Here is a 16,518-nt window from a genome sequence, read left to right as displayed (position 1 = left end):
TGAAACGGAAAAAATGAGTGCTAACGCAAAAATCGAAGACATTGTTATGCCCATATTCGATGGAGCTAATTTTGGAAGCTGGAAATTCAGATTAATGACAATATTGGAATACAAAGAGTGCAAAGAACCAGCAGTGCGAACAAGAACAACGGAAGATAATGAAACAACATGGATGAAAACAGAATTAAAAGCGAAAACAATTTTAATCAGTACAATATCAGACAAACAGTTAGAATATATTAGTGAGTGCCAAACGACATTAGAAATTATGAACAAGTTAAATGAAATGTATTCGACAAAATCAACAGCCCTGCAAATACTGTGCAGAGGAAAAATCGACGAAATTAAACTAAAAGACTATGAAACAGTGGAAGAATTTTTTTATAGAATTCGAGAAAGCAGTAAATAAATTAAAAAACGCTGGAGGCACCATAGACGAAAACGAAAAAATGAGGTATCTTTTAAAAGCACTACCAACAAGCTACAGTTATATTGGAGACTTCTTAGATGTAATTCCGGAAGCACAACGAACGGTAGAGTACGTAAAATCAAAAATAAAAGAAAAAAGTTTAAACAGAGGTCCAGTGGACAAACAAAATAACGTAAGCACATTTAACACCAAAACTAAAAAAGAATGCTATGTGTGTGGCAAAACAGGTCATATTCAGAGGGACTGCTGGCATGCTGAGCAAAATGCGAGAGGCGAAAATAAACAACAACAACAATTCAACAGGCGATATCAGAATACGAATCAAAGAGGCGGCCGAGGCAGAGGTCAACATCATGGAAATGGTCGAGGACGTGGAAATTACTCAGGAGACAGGAATCAAGGAAGACAACAAGAAAACAGCGACAGCGTACAGTCATGGACAACAAGAATGATAAGAAACGAAAAATTAATAAATTGTAATAACAGCGAAAGTAACAACGAAACTACAGTAAATTGGTTATTAGATAGTGGATGCACTGATCACATTATAAACGATTGTAAACTTTTTAAGAACTGTATTAATTTGAAAAATCCTATTAATGTTAAAGTAGCCGATGGCAAACAATTGCAAGCGACCAAGATTGGAAATGTAGAAACATATTTTAGAACATACAACAATGAAAATTTGATCGATATTAAAAATGTATACTTTGTAAAAGGCATAAAACAAAATTTGCTAAGCATATCAAAGATAACTGAAAATAAATGTACAGTCGTAGCCAGAAATAATGATACAAAAATCTATAACGAAAAGAGAGAATTGCTGACAGTTGCGAGTAAAATTGATAGTTTATATAATGTAAAAAGCTTCATGCCAAAAAATAAAAGAAATGAAATATATACAAATGTAACTAAATTAACTGAAAAAGAAAAATGGCACAGGGCATTAGGCCACGTAAATTTTCAATATTTGAATAGAATTATTAAGAATAAAATGTTAGATGGTCTGCCAGATAAAATCGAGAATACCGAAATGAAATGTGCGAATTGTATACAAAGTAAAATGTCAAACGAACCATTCGAGAACAATAGAAAGAAAACTAAAGAGACATTAGAGTTAATACATACAGACTTAAACGGACCACACAGCACAACAGGTTATTGTGGGGAAAAATATTTTTTGACATTCGTTGACGATTTTAGTAAATGCGCGAGAATATATTGTATTAAAAATAAATCCGAAACTGCGAGCTGCTTAAAAGAATATGTAAATTATGTTGAAAATCAGTTCAGTAAAAAAGTAAAACAAATCCAATGCGATAACGGTAAAGAATATTTGAATAGAGAAATATTAAACTTTGTAAAGTATAAGGGAATTCAGTTAACTACATGTCCACCGTATGTACACGAATTAAACGGCGTAGCAGAAAGATATAACAGATCGGCAATGGATATTGGAAGGTGCTTAATGAGAGAAGCAAACATACATAGGCGATATTGGCCAGAAGTGATGAACACAGTAGCTTATTTAAAAAATCGAACAATCGCAAATACAGCAGTAAATAAAAGCCCATATGAAATATTTTTTGGTATAAAACCAAATGTAGAAAATTTAAAAATATACGGAAGTAGAGTTTTTGTTAGAGTTCCAGAAGTACGCAGAAAGAGTAAATGGGATAACAAATCAGAATTAGGAGTATTAGTTGGTTATAATACAAACGGATATAGAGTTTTACTAAACAATAGAGTAATAAACGCAAGACATGTTCAAGTTGTGGAAGAGAAAACAAAATTAATTTGCCTAGAGAAAAACAAGCAGAATGATAATGAAAGTGAAATAGATGAAAATGAAGAAGATGATGAAGATAACGCTAAGACAGACGAACTAAATGACACGGAAGAAGTTAATTCAAAAACTAGCGATGAAAGCGAGGGTGAGGAAAACAAAGAACATTTAACAGTGCAGAGAACATCAAATAGAAATAAAAGACCAGTAAATCTATACGGTAACCCAGTAACACATTTTATTTATATCAATTATGTAAATGCCATTGTACCAAACACGTACGAAGAGGCGATGAATAGTAATGAAAAGAAAGAATGGCTCAAAGCAATGAATACAGAAATGCAATGCTTAAATAAAAATAATACATGGCAAATTGTAGAAAAACCGATAAACAAAAAGATTATAGATGTAAAATGGGTGTACAAAAAGAAAAGTGATGGGACATACAAAGCTAGACTAGTAGTAAGAGGTTTCCAACAAAGAGAACGACTAGAAAATGTATATTCACCAGTAGGAAAAATGCAAACATTAAAAATATTACTATCATATTGTTGTAAAAATGGTCTGTTTGTAAATCAGATGGATGTCGAAACAGCCTTTTTGAATGGCTATGTAAAATCAGAAGTTTATGTAAATGAACCAAAAGGTTACGAAACAGGAGAAAACAAAGTTTATAAATTAATAAAGGCATTATATGGATTAAGAGAAAGCCCAAGAGCATGGTACGAATGTTTGCATAAATATCTCGACAAATCAAATTTTATAAGAAGCAATTACGATTATTGTTTATATGTAAAAAGAAAGGATAAAGATGAAATATATATTTTAGTATTTGTAGACGACATATTGATATGCAGTAAGAACAAAACGAAAATAACTGAAATTAAAGACTGTTTAATGAACAAATTTACAATGAAAGATTTAGGAAAAATCGGAAGTTATATTGGAATAGAAATTAATTATAGTACTGAAAGTAAGAAAATGACGTTAAATCAAAAACGATATATTGAATCACTGGCAATTAAGTATAATCTGGAAAATGCTAAGCTATACGAAACTCCAATGGAAACAAACTTAAAATTAGATCAAGCAACTGAATGTGATGAGAAAATTAAATACAGAAATTTGATAGGTGAATTATTATATATAAGCGCAGGTACAAGACCAGATATATCATATTCCGTAAATTACTTAAGCAGATATCAAAGTTGTTACAATTCAACACACTATAAATACGCGCTAAGAGTATTAAAATATTTATATAAGACAAGAGATCTGAATTTAACTTTTGAAGAGAATAAGAATAATGAATTATTAGATTGTATGGTAGACTCCGATTATGCAGGAGATAATGTTGATAGAAAATCCACGACGGGATTTATAATTAGAATGTATGGAAATATAGTATATTGGAAAACACACAAACAACACGCAGTAACAAAATGTTCAACGTTTGCAGAGTACATTGCCATGTCAGAAGCAGTCACAGAAATATTATTTGTCAAAAACATGTTATGTGAAATATTTAATATTGATAACGAAAAAGCGATAAAGATTTACGAAGATAATTCAGGCGCAGTAGCCATTGCTAAATTTGGTAACTTTACAAAAAATTCGAAGCACATTGAAGTGCAGTATCATTATGTTAACGAAAATTATGAAAAAGGTATTATAGACATTGTGAAGATAGAATCAAGACTTAATATAGCAGACATGTTAACCAAAGCGTTAGACAAACAGAAATTTATACGAAATAGAGATGCTGTAAAGTTAAAGTAATGAAAGAAAATCAAGACAACAAATTTAAGAGGCGTGTTGGAATAAATGTGTATGCCTTGATATGAAATGTTAATTAGCATAAGAATGAATCAGCTGATCGCGGATAATGTAATGAAATGTAATGTAATGTTAAATAACATAATTATGTCACTTGCTCAAAGAATGTAAAACTGAATGGAAGTGCACGAAGCACAAAACAAAAGTATTAATAAATATATTCTAACTAAAATAAAGCAATCCACTTTATTATCAACAGAAACCATTCGCAGCCACCGCCAAAATGTGGCAACAACGCCAGAGACAACGGAGGATAAAGGAAGCTGACTTCCTATTCCTATATGGTATGTACTCCTCCTCGCACTCCACCCCCTCCTCCCGCTCCTAGTACTCCTCTAACCAACTGCTAAACGCACTGAGAACTTTCCCACACACATACACACACACACACACATATACTAGATGCCACATTCTGCCGAAGCGAAAGTGCGCGGAAGTAATAAAACATGCGGGCGGCGCGGGGGCTGCAACTTCGCGACGCTTGTTGCACTCGCTGTTGCAATTGTCTGGAAAGTGTTGCGACATTGGCGGTGCCCGAGGAAGAGGGGGTGGTGCAGTGGTGGGGGAGGGGAGTGGGGGAGTCGGTGGGTGGCAGCATTTGTGCTTAAGTGCCGCAATATTTGTAGAGCGGCAAATATTTTCCATGTAATTTATGTCTGCGGTTAGACAAGCATATGGAACCTAAATCATAACTACGAGTATATGTTTTGGAATCAGGACGCTCAATACTATATATTTTAGAACATGCAATCCTGCAAATGTATAACAAACTATTAAGCTTACCTAAATTTAATTTAAAAATAGTTTTTATAACAGAAAATATTTCAAATAAATGTAACTCCATTTTGAAAATGAATCAATCTTTTTTAAAGACATACCTATGTCTATAAATCACACGGTTCTTCCTGCATATTCCCTTTAGGGCGAATAATTTAGGACCTTTGAAATTGGCATCTTGCAACCGATAATTTCCAATGGGGCAACTGCATCAGGTGCTATTCAGCATGGCTTGTGTTGGTGTGTGTTTGCCAAAAATAAAGTAGAAATTAAGTCATCGAGAGTGAAGTTAATGGCTGGCCGCAAGAGTCAGGATACACCTACTGGCTATACGGAGGAGGAGGAGGAGGATCCTGGACATGGACAACAGCTGCCACACAGGCACCTCGAGCACCCCGAGCACCTCGATCCCGATCCCGATCCCGATCTCGATCTAATTTAGGCGTATTAGTTGCCCCGCAACAAAGGGCAGGGTGAACTCGAATGAAGGCAAACACAATACTTAGACGGACCTTTTGTGCTGCGTTTCGAGGATCCTTGAGCTCTGCGATAAGGCGCTGCTAATGGCTTCATTAGGCTGTGCAGGTTCAAGTGAAGGTTCATCTGGAGGTTCTCATCTGTTTGCCACATGCCGGGAGGCAAGAACTCAGCGATCTGTGGATCTCTATGAGGACTTTGAAGTAACCGCAACTGAAGATCCTTCGTCTTGCGTCTGTTTAGATGCAATGCAATGATTACAATTCGTTTCGTGAAATTGCTCAAGAGGCAGCGGCTAATATTTTGGCATCGCTTGAAGGGCATATGAGCATATGAGAAAAACGGGGGAAAACGGGACGAAAGGGAAGAGATTTCCTCTTAGAAAGAAATTCCCATAAAAAACCTCTGATGATACAAATCAAATTGCCAACTCATAAAGAGCCATAGATGGTTTGAAACATTTAATGTCGGGAAGTTTTTATTACAGTTTCGTTTTCATTTCCTTTGCTCCTTCAGCTGGGTGAAATGCGCAGGAAATTCACACCTTTTGGCCACAACAAGGGTCTCTGGCCTGATCTTGCCATTTTATAGCCCCCACTTTCGACTTTATTGGGCAGTTTTCTTATGAAAAGAAAATAAAATTGTATATCCACATATACGAAATATAAATACATTATCCAATAAAGATGTGACCCAGCGGAGAAATCATTTAGGGAAAAACGCACAAATTGTGTTTTTGATTTGAGTGAAACGCATTCCTCGACAAGTGTCGTTAAAAATGCTCTCGACTACACCGCACTATAAATGTACGAAGATATAGAAATTTAGACATTTAGAACCGCATTCACCATTTGTATGCAAAAGCAGTGTCCGGGGTCTCGTAAAGCATCGTCTGAAGTGAGTGAGTGCACATAAAATGTCTAATCGCCCGGAGTACTTACATGCATAAGAAATGTTTCTTTTGTTTGAAGGGTTTCTTCAACCAAATTTCCCCCTCCATTTGTTGGTCATGTTACTTGATTAGACAGAGCCATCGTTAAAATTGCTCATGAACTTGAATCGTAAAATCGTATATCGGAGCAGATATGTGCAGCCATATTATTTCGTTTCATAACCTTATGATCGCTGTTTGGGTTATGAATGGGTTATGGAAATCGAAACTTGAGGCGAAGTGAATGCACTTGTAAATTAATAGGCAAGATACATATATCATATTTCCGAAAGAAATCAGATGTATTACTTATACATGGTTTTTGTAACAATTCACTATTTTAATTTTACAAAAAATTATATATCTTATTCACAAATCAATTCGCATAGCAATCAACACTTGCGATCTGAAACTCTTCCTTTCTTCACATAAACTATGCCGTTTCCAACTTGAAATCAGATTGCTAACAAATGTTTTTTTACAAGTTCACACCAAATGTTCACACTTCAGAACAGAAGGCGGTGCATTCTGATTCTAAGCAACAAAAAAAAGAAAAGGTGTTAGAAATCAAAGAGCTTGGCGCCGCCTTAAAGATGCAAGAAGTAACCAGCCAACGGAGTGGCATGTGTTGGCCACATACATAATTTTGTTGAAGACTCCTTTTATGGCCTTTAATTGCATTTCGATGGCCAATAAAACGTTCAGATTCAGCCAAATTAACGACGGGAAGTGCCAACAAAGCCTACAAAGCTGGCACATAATTAGCGTCTTCTGAAAAGTCGGGCTCTTTGAAGCCCTAAAGTTCAGGAGGCGCCACAAAAAAGTACCCATTGGTGGGAGAATGAATGTTGTGAAATGAAACCACTGTGGTTGAGATTACAAATTCAACCATTTTTGCATTGCAAATCGCAGTCGATTAATTTGTAATTTCAATCTCTGCTGCATTTGTGCAATGTGTAATGCGTAAAATGTTAAAATTCAGTTTAGTGGAAAAATTTAAAAATTATATTTCCACATTTTGAATTGCACTCGGCCTATGCCTAATTGAATATTTATCAAATGAATAGTCTGGGGGCCAGTTTATGCAAATAATCACGGCAAATGAGCAGCGAATGCCCGGCATTAAATGAATAAATTGTTGATTTCGATTGGGGAATTCCGGCCGAGGGATTTGGAGTGTAGAAAGGGTATGTAAACTCTCGATGACAGTTTGAGGCTTATACTTGTATTGATTATGGGATGCGTATCGCAAGCCCTTCCACTATCGCTTTCAGCTGCTGCACATGGATAAGCATCTCAATTAGTCTGTAAATGGTAATTGTTTTCTCGATAAGTTACCTTTCGCCATCTATTCTAGTAGCCAAACTCCCTCGATTACCGAGTGTGTGGATCCAGCTCATTAAAGTGCCGGTCTATAATGGTTGCAATCTCCTTAAGCGATTTTACATAAGTGTATGGCTTTGGTTACCTCTGCCACTTGAGAGTAATTAAGAATCCTTTAACATATTTCCTTATCGCGTTAAATGGCCTGATGATAGAATGGCATGGCAATCATGGCTGGCGCTTAAGGGGGATCCAATGTCTCCTGCGCTTGATTAATCTTGGTATACTATTGAAATACTTAATATTAGCTTCTTAAGAGTGATAACACTCTTGGATGGCTTCTTTTTCACGATCCGTCTTCAGAATGCTCCCAAACACGAAGCAGCACCTGCCTGAATTATCGCAACCTCGTAACTGCTGTGTTTACCTTGACCAGCCCACTCGTTCTCCTCTCTACCAGGAATCCCTTTTACAAACAACGCCCCTTCAAGTGCTCAATTGTGGCAACTCCTTGAATGGCCAGAAGATGGACCAGGAGATGGGGCAGACCCGCCTCTGCTTGGCCAGCTGCTCTGCCACCGACTCCCGTGGCTGAGTCTCCGATCCTAAGCTTGAGCTCAGGCCAAGCTGACCATTTACCATTGTGAAATCAGCACTGGGAAAAATGAATAATATATAAAATATATTTAAATGACATTAAGCTTATTCTCTTATGAAATAATGGAGGTGCTCTTTGTAATATCATTTCACTGCCTAATGTCAGGTACCTTCATATTCATAACACATTTTTTTCATAGCACAAATGTATTTTTCGCAGTGCAGCTCCGAAGTCAGAGGCAGAGGCGCAACCCAACGCATTGATGTCGTTTGTCGTCCGTCTGGCTTATCGCCACGCACTTATCTTCCTGGCTGACGACAGGCGGATAATGGTGGCGGGATCGGGAGGGATGGGAACCAGGAATTGGGACTCGGGACTTGGAGTGGGAAAGGCAAGGAGGCTCGAGGAGGAGCGAGGAACGCTTGAGCGATCGCGCTGGCTAGATGCGATCTTCCTGGCGGAGGCTCCTTGGGCATGTTTGTATCTTAATTTCCAGGCGCGCATACGTGGAATTCTCGTGGGTTGTTGTTGTCCGGCGGCGTCTGAGTTACGGGTTGATGGCGCTGAAAGTGACACAAGTCATAAATTCCTTTTGTGTCCCTTTTTGTTCGGTAATCGTCCTACTTGAATATTTACCTCCGTTTATATCGTTGACAATTTCGCCTGAATGGAGAGCTGAATCAGTTTGGTTTCGGGTTCTGGCTTTTGGCTTTTGGGAATGTTCCTCTTATCTGCAATCCATTGCTCAGCGATCTCAGCTCTGAGCTCTGGATGGGATTACCCAAGGCGATCGATCGGTAGCCATGTCAGTGGTTCCTCCTTTGTTTATTTTATTTGTACGTTTTTATTATTTTGTGTCTCTGTTCTGAGGATTTTTTTGGTCAATATTTGAATTATGTTTTGGCGCCTCGAACAGACAGGAAGTGAGTCTAATAAAATCAGTTGTGTGGCTTGATGTAGTTTGATGGAATAGATTGACTTGTTGGGTAAGATAGCGTGTTTTGGGGTTTGAACGTGTGGGTATCTGAAATTATCCCAGGAACTACTCACCCTGCTTTCGCCCTGAGAAAGAGATACTATTTTATTTATTTTGACGGTAACTGATGGAATGTCGTGTGGTATACATACATATCCATTTTCCTTACCCGTCGATCTATGGCTTTGCCTTCGATCATTATTCATATCTACACCCCAGCATCGCACTCATAAATAAGTATAAGCCGGGAAAATGCATCCCATTGGCACCGGCTACTACTACAACTTGTTTACAATATCCAATTACCCCCAGAAAGGCCCCCCGAAGTGACAACCGCACAAAGCAAACAAACACGAATCGATCCCAAGGAGAGATCCCAAGGAGATTCCAGTCGAAGCCTCGCATGCAAGGAGTAGATGTCAACAAGTCGCCTGACTGGCAGCTCAAAAAGTAATTGTCGGGGGGCTGATGCGATGTTGGATCCCGGACTTCACCTGACTACCTTCTATAAATTATGGAGAGCAAGTCCCGAGCCCCAGAGTCCCCATCGCGTGTGTCTGCCGAAGATCACAGACTCCCTCGACTGCTGAGTCCAGCCATCTCACTTATCTGATCATTGACTGACTGCCTCCAAGTACGCTGAGCTCTCTGTTATCATCTCGGAACCATCTGGGCATCAATAATGTCTTTGTTTGGGACGGCGAGCCTCGTGACAGCTCTACAGGTCCACAGGTACCGTACCGCCCCCTTGCCACGTCCACGTCCACGTCCATGTCCCCGGATCTGAACTCCATCTGCGATTCTCCGACTTGGCTGGGGAATAAAAATGCAGTGTTGACATTGCGCCATAAAAATAAAAACAATAAGACAGACTTGAGTTCGGTGCGGTTTCCAGGAATTCTAAGGTCTGTGTAGCAATCTGCCGCGCAACTAGCCACTGGGCCTCACTCTACACTGGGAGAATAAGTTTTAAATTAAAAAAATTATACTTTATGTAGTTAGGTTCTACCTTCATAGTAAGTGAGTTGCAGAGATTAAGAAATGATTAGGAACTTACCATTTAGGTAGCTTGCTTAACGTTTTGTGGCAACCATTATTTGGCTCAGTGTACAGCTGGACAGGTGAGCCAAAGGGGGAGGAAGAGCCCTCGTTGCGTCGGTGATAAATGTGAATGTTGACATGTTTGTTTACACAAACTAATTTCTGGCTCCGTCTGCGGAACTCTCGCATCCAACAGTATTACCTCCTATAGATGTATCTGTATCTAATAATCGGTTGCTCTTCTCCCTCGGAGTATGCCTGTCTCTTTCGACATGTAAATTGCTGGGGCTGTCAGGTTTTTCCTTGCTTATTTTCCATTTCCATTTTTCAACATTCGCGTGTTGTCCTCCGGTTGAAGTTATACTTTTTTTTTGCACCCTACATGTTGTTGGGGGACTCTGCGTACTCTGGTTTATTAATTCGGGGATTTGGGGAATTAGCTTGGAGAGCGTGCTGGCAGTTGTGTTTTGTTGTTTGTTTGCATTCGAAATGGACATAAAATAAAATTTGCTTCATAAATATGCATAAATTTATGTATCCGAAATAAATATATTTGTCCAAAAATGAAGCCTCATCTCAAGGGGATCAAATGAAGCGCATAAACAAAATTAATTGGACCAGGGACTGTGGCCAAAAAAGAAATGGGGCTGAAAACAAATGAAACAGATTCTGGTCAAATTAATGCAATCAAATGTGAAATTGTATTAGGCCTGAGTGTAACACAGAAACAGTTAACAGTCTTATCAGATTAACTATCTTTCTGTGACTATTTTAGTTGGCTTAAAGCAAGTCAGTGAATTAATTGAAGGGCCGTTTATTCAATCATCTCACTGAATTGGGGCACTTAAATGTGAAATTAGTGTACGATTACAAACAACTTTTGCCACAACCCAAATTAAATATGCATACAATTATTATGCTGTAAAATATTTATTGGCACACCTATAGCTTATGAAAGGATACTTCATAATTGTTGGCCTACCAAATTGAAAAATTAAATTCAATGCGGCTTAATTAGATTTTAGTGGGTCCTGGCTGGTTTGGTTTCCTGATTGCTTAATTCAATCGAAATTGCGGATTGTGGTCCACTTGCAAAACTGTGCGTGTGTGAAATGCAATATCTTTCCAATTTCCGCCACCAACAGACCACAAATGACACAATTACAGCAGTAACTTGTCAAACCATATGGGGCACATATCAAACTCATAGCTGAATAATTGCCACGAGGAGAGAAGCTGCCACTCCGCCAGTTGCGCCTAATTTAGCAAGTGCAATGGCAATCGCAATCGTGGAGGCTGAGAGTCGCAAAACGCCACAAGTGCCGCATAAATGTCTTGTCAAATGATGCGACTTTTTCAAGGAGCAGCCAAGGGCCCAACAGCAAATTGCATTATTAGCTGCAGCCGTAAAATGCCCGGGCCAGGCACCCAAGCCATCATCATCATCATCATCATCATCATAGTCATCATCGGCATATTCTGAGGATGACTGGAAGACGCGGGGCGGAACCCCTGAATGCCAACCTCCACATCGAGGCCCATTCAGTTTGATGTCTGCCTTTTAACGGGAATGTCATGCAAAATACTTGCAGATACTTTGAATATTCTTTCCGTGCCTCGTCCGCCGCACTCCTCGATTCTTCTTCTGAAGCTTTGACAATTTGCCTCCATTGAGGCCAACAATGGATGCAGTTGGTGAGTGGAGGCTCCAGCTCCATCCACCAAAACTCGATCCCACTGAAGAGCAGCGGGGCATTGTCAACCCATAATTGGTTTGCTCTGATCATAATGGCTGATATCGCGATGGGCAGATGGAACTCCTTAAATTGCTAGGCAAAGCGTTGAAATTACCATTAAAAGGTGATCACACAGTAATGTTTAATAATTTGTAGAAAGTTGTTTAACTGCACTCGAATACCATTAATCGTTAGTCATAAAAGGGATTTTCATTTTGAAATGACATCAGAAATGAAGCCATAAACGAAAACCAGCTGCTTAAAATTTGCAAAATCATTTGAAATTCCCCCAAAACCCATTCATCAATCAGTCTGAACCCAAAATTGCACGTGATGGAACGCACCAATAGGAAAGTGAGCAGTTTGCTTCCAAATCCGAATGTAAGCCACCGATAAGCGATGTATACATCCCGTTGTGCCCCCGTGGACTTCGCCCAGAGGAACTGTTCCCTGCTGACCATCAAGTGCATCCTGCAACGACTCAATTTCAATGCAAGACGCAGCGGGGCAGTGGCAGGGAAACTGAGGAAGGTGCCGAGCTGCTCCCTTTGCCCAAAAACCCGCCCGGAGCTAATGACAGGTTATCCACAAGAGATGCAAAAAAGAAACTGGGAAGCTGTTCCGTTCCAGTGGCCAGAGCCGATCGGCAGCTCCTGGCTACCTGCTAACAGCAATTTTCGACCATCGGACCATCGGAGCGGAGGGCTCCTGCTCCTGACGCTGTTGCCAATAAGTGTCTAATGTCTAAATTTCTGTGTAGCCCCGAACTCAATGGGATCTTTAGCTGGAAATTCTCCCCTTGACGGCGAGACTTGAGTTGGTATTTCGATTTTCCTTGTTTTTCCTTTTTTTTGCCATTGCATAACCCATAATTACCCAGGGACTGGAAGTCGGATAGAGTGAGTGATGTGATCCGACGCCTTTTGTTTTTCGTATATTCCTTCTTTCCCAACTTTTGCCTGGTTTGGCTGGTTTTGGGCGCTGGGCTGCTGGCTGCTTGTCTTGTTTTTCGGGTTTAACAATTAAATTTGAAAATTTGACACAAACAATGTCCGCAGTCGCGACTCTTGACAGCGTCTGAGGATGAGGATGAGGATCGAAACTCTCTGCCTCCGGGGAGTCCGATGATTCCGATTCAGCTTCAGATTCAGATTCCGATTCCGCAGTCGGAGCAGGTCTGGGCATATTTAATTAATTTATTTCCATCCGAGAGTCTGGCTGGCGTCGTGCCTGCTTTGAAGTGTTTCGAAATTAATTCGGATCGTCAGATCGCCGAGGATGAGAATCAGAATGAGGATGAGGCTGAGACTGAGACTGAGGTATAAAGATGAGGATGCCCTAACCGCAGGGGTGCTAAGCACTCCACTCCAATTTCTGACTTTGGACAAAGGCTTCCTGCGAGGCGCGTGATTTCTCGGCTCTACTGCCCATCTGATCCCTCTATATACACATACGAACATATATGTATTTTTCGATTGAATTTCTCGTGATTAGCACACGAATGAGAGTTGTGTTTTTGGCGGGGGCGTGTCCATGTGTCTTGCTTCCCTGCAGCTGGGATTCATGATCACAGGAGGAGTAAGTATGCGATTGCCTGATATGTATTTGGGTTTGGAGCAGCAGCATAACTCAGGGTTTATTGGTGTTATTTGGTGTGGCGCAGTCTGGCAGGATTCAAGCAGCATTTTTCTGTATTTCAGCCAATTTAAATCCAATTTGTTACAAATGTCTAAACGGTCTACAACAACTTAATTGGATCTGCTTTGAATGGGCTTCCTACACTCTGGCTTGTTTCAAAGTGTAACTCAGCTTAAGACGTTTTTATCCTTTGAGTTTTCTAAAAGTGACACTTTTATTCCTTTCGACACAGCACACACCTCCCAAAATTAATCCCTGTCATCTAGAATCCCCAAAACTAATGCACCAAACTCCCTAAAATGATCCCCCTTTTGGGTGAATAAGCACCCATTGTCAGCTTGCACATCTGCTACAGATTATATAATTATACAATTATATTTACATTAAAAATCTGTTGCTTTCAGTAATTTGTTACACAAATCGAGAGAAAACACACAACATCCAGAGCTCATTGAGTTCTGGCGAAGTAAACACATGTTTCTGGGGAATCCACCCCAGCAGAGGACCACGATATGCGGTCCGCGATATGGACTGTAAAACAGTTCTTATTTTGTATTTTCTAAAATTTGTTCTCCGTTTTTTGTTGCTTAATTTTCGAGCGCGTTGACAAAGAACTTTGGACAAACAAACAGGAAACAACGGAGAGCACCTCGATCGCCCGGGGTGACATTTGTTATGTCAATTCCCCGTGACAGCCATCAATCCAGTATCCAGTTTCCAGTTTCCAGAGTGCGATGTTCGACGGCTGTCAGCGCTTTTCCTCTCGGGGGACCTCCCTGAAAAGATCCCACCTTGTCTTAGGGAACCGTGGAAGACCTTATCTTAAGTGCTTCTCCCTGGCTGCGCTGCAAATTGATTTCTGCGGTTGCGAAAATGCATTAGTTCCGTGCGGCATGCCTAATTGCGTCCCTTCCACGAGGGTCTGACTGTACTTACTTATCCGGGAAACTCACTCAATCATCTTTCAAGCCGTAGCCAGTGCATAATACTGCCAAAAATCGCCACAGGTAACTGTCCACAGTGGCCGGCTACCTGCAACTACTCACTACTCAATTGGGAACTGCGAAAATTGTGCGGATTTCGGTTGGGTTTTTCGGCCCATTGTTGCGGTTTTTCCAATGCGGTTGGATATGCAGTAAAATAATATTTTTCTTATTTAATTTTTAACAACTCGGAATTTTCATTTGCTCTTGTCGAATCTGCCCCAGCCTTAACTGCTCATCATACCAACTGTTGTCCTTGTGCCTCCACGTTTCGTGGGATCCTGGCAACACATGTTGTCCTTTTAATTTTTGTTTTGTTTTCCCCGTTTGCTGATGACAATTTCTGTTCTAGTTTTCATGTCTCTGTCTGTCGTTCAGATTGTTATCTTAATGACTATATACCTTTTTGGACGGCAGACCCACCGAATGTTTGGTGAAAAATATTTCATTTCGTATTTTATTTCCACAACTGTTCTGCACTCGAATCCTTTTGTTTGGCCCACATTTTCCACTTGGCCGAGGATCTTGAAAAGGAACATGTTCAAGTGTTTCAGCGTTTTCAGGGGGTTTTCTTCTGCGCAGTATGGGTTTTTCGGATTGATTTATCAACAGGCTTAATGCAATAATTTGTTTCTAATATGTGGTTTTTAACAGAAGGCAGGTAGTCGAAGTCTGGGACTTTTCGAGTGGTTCTGGCCACCAGATGGAAGAGATCAATTCCGATGATCTCTCCTGCTCATGGCTTAATTCTGCATGGATTAACTTTGAGCAGAAATATTTTTGACTAGATTCCAACTTTCCGGTAACCTGTCTGACTTTTCGTGGCGCCTTCTATCCTGGTGGCAGCAATTAAACCCATCACCGAGACACGTTTATGAGGAGCATTGAGCACCATTGTTTGGCTCTGGGGGCCACACACATGGAGCAACCCATTCAAGGTGTCCGGGAGTGGCGTCATCCATTGACACACACGTACGGATTCAGGAAACCCAAGTTCAGCCCCCAATGGGGAGACGCTCCCTTCAAAAGTGGCGAAGGGGCAAAGCGTTCAAATCCCAAGCTGCAGTTGCCTTCAAGTACTCATTCGCTATCACTCACAGTGCCTCTCACTCATTCATTCATTGCTTTTCATTTGGGTTTTATGCAGGGTACTTCAGAAATAGGGGTATACTGAATAGCACTATTATGCAACCAGTGAATGATTATTGTTATTAAAATTATTACTTTCGTGGTGAAATATTATATAATGCTATTTTATAATGCATTAAATGTACTAAATGGAAGAAAAGCAAGGCAATGTTTATATTTATATATTTAAACATATTCATGTGAGGAGTAAAATACATTGTTCCCAAATACATACAATTGCTAAGTAAAGCTGATGAATAAGGGGTATCTGGTAGTCAAAATCCCCAACCATTTCTTTCTCACTTGCTGTTACTGTTTTCATTTCGCTTTCAAAACGTGCCTCCTTTTTCCCCTTCGAGCGGCAAAAACTCGACGCACTTTTCCAGTGCGTTTTGACAAACGACTGACATTCATCAGTGTCAGGCCAGCCCCCAACCCCCCACCCTCCATCCGCCCCCCGAGTCCCTGAACAGCTCCCGTTCCCCCATATCCCCTCATCCACCACCGCATTGCGGAGCCCCAACAAATCAAAGGCGCATTCCAGCCGCACTCCTCTCGTTCTCTCGTTTTTGTGCGAGTGTCTGTCAGAGCATCTGGAGCGCATTAATCGACACATTTTGTATGAGTTGATCAGGCGGCACACAAGGGCAGGGGGGCGGCGGATGGAGGGGCTTGGAGCTCGGGGAGACACTAAAAAAACCAACGCACATCCTGTACAAAAGCTTTGAAGCCGCCCCCCAAAAAACGAAGAAAAAAGGGAACCGAAACAAAACATTATAAAACACTGCCGCATGAGCCGCCGCACAAGCAACTTTTATTATAAACAAACGGGGGCATCCCTACCACCCCCCGCCCTTA

This window comes from Drosophila santomea, chromosome 3R (assembly GCF_016746245.2).
Source record: "Drosophila santomea strain STO CAGO 1482 chromosome 3R, Prin_Dsan_1.1, whole genome shotgun sequence".
NCBI lineage: Eukaryota > Metazoa > Arthropoda > Insecta > Diptera > Drosophilidae > Drosophila > Drosophila santomea.
The sequence above is the reverse complement of the archived record's forward strand: the minus strand, read 5'-3'. Positions refer to the sequence as shown.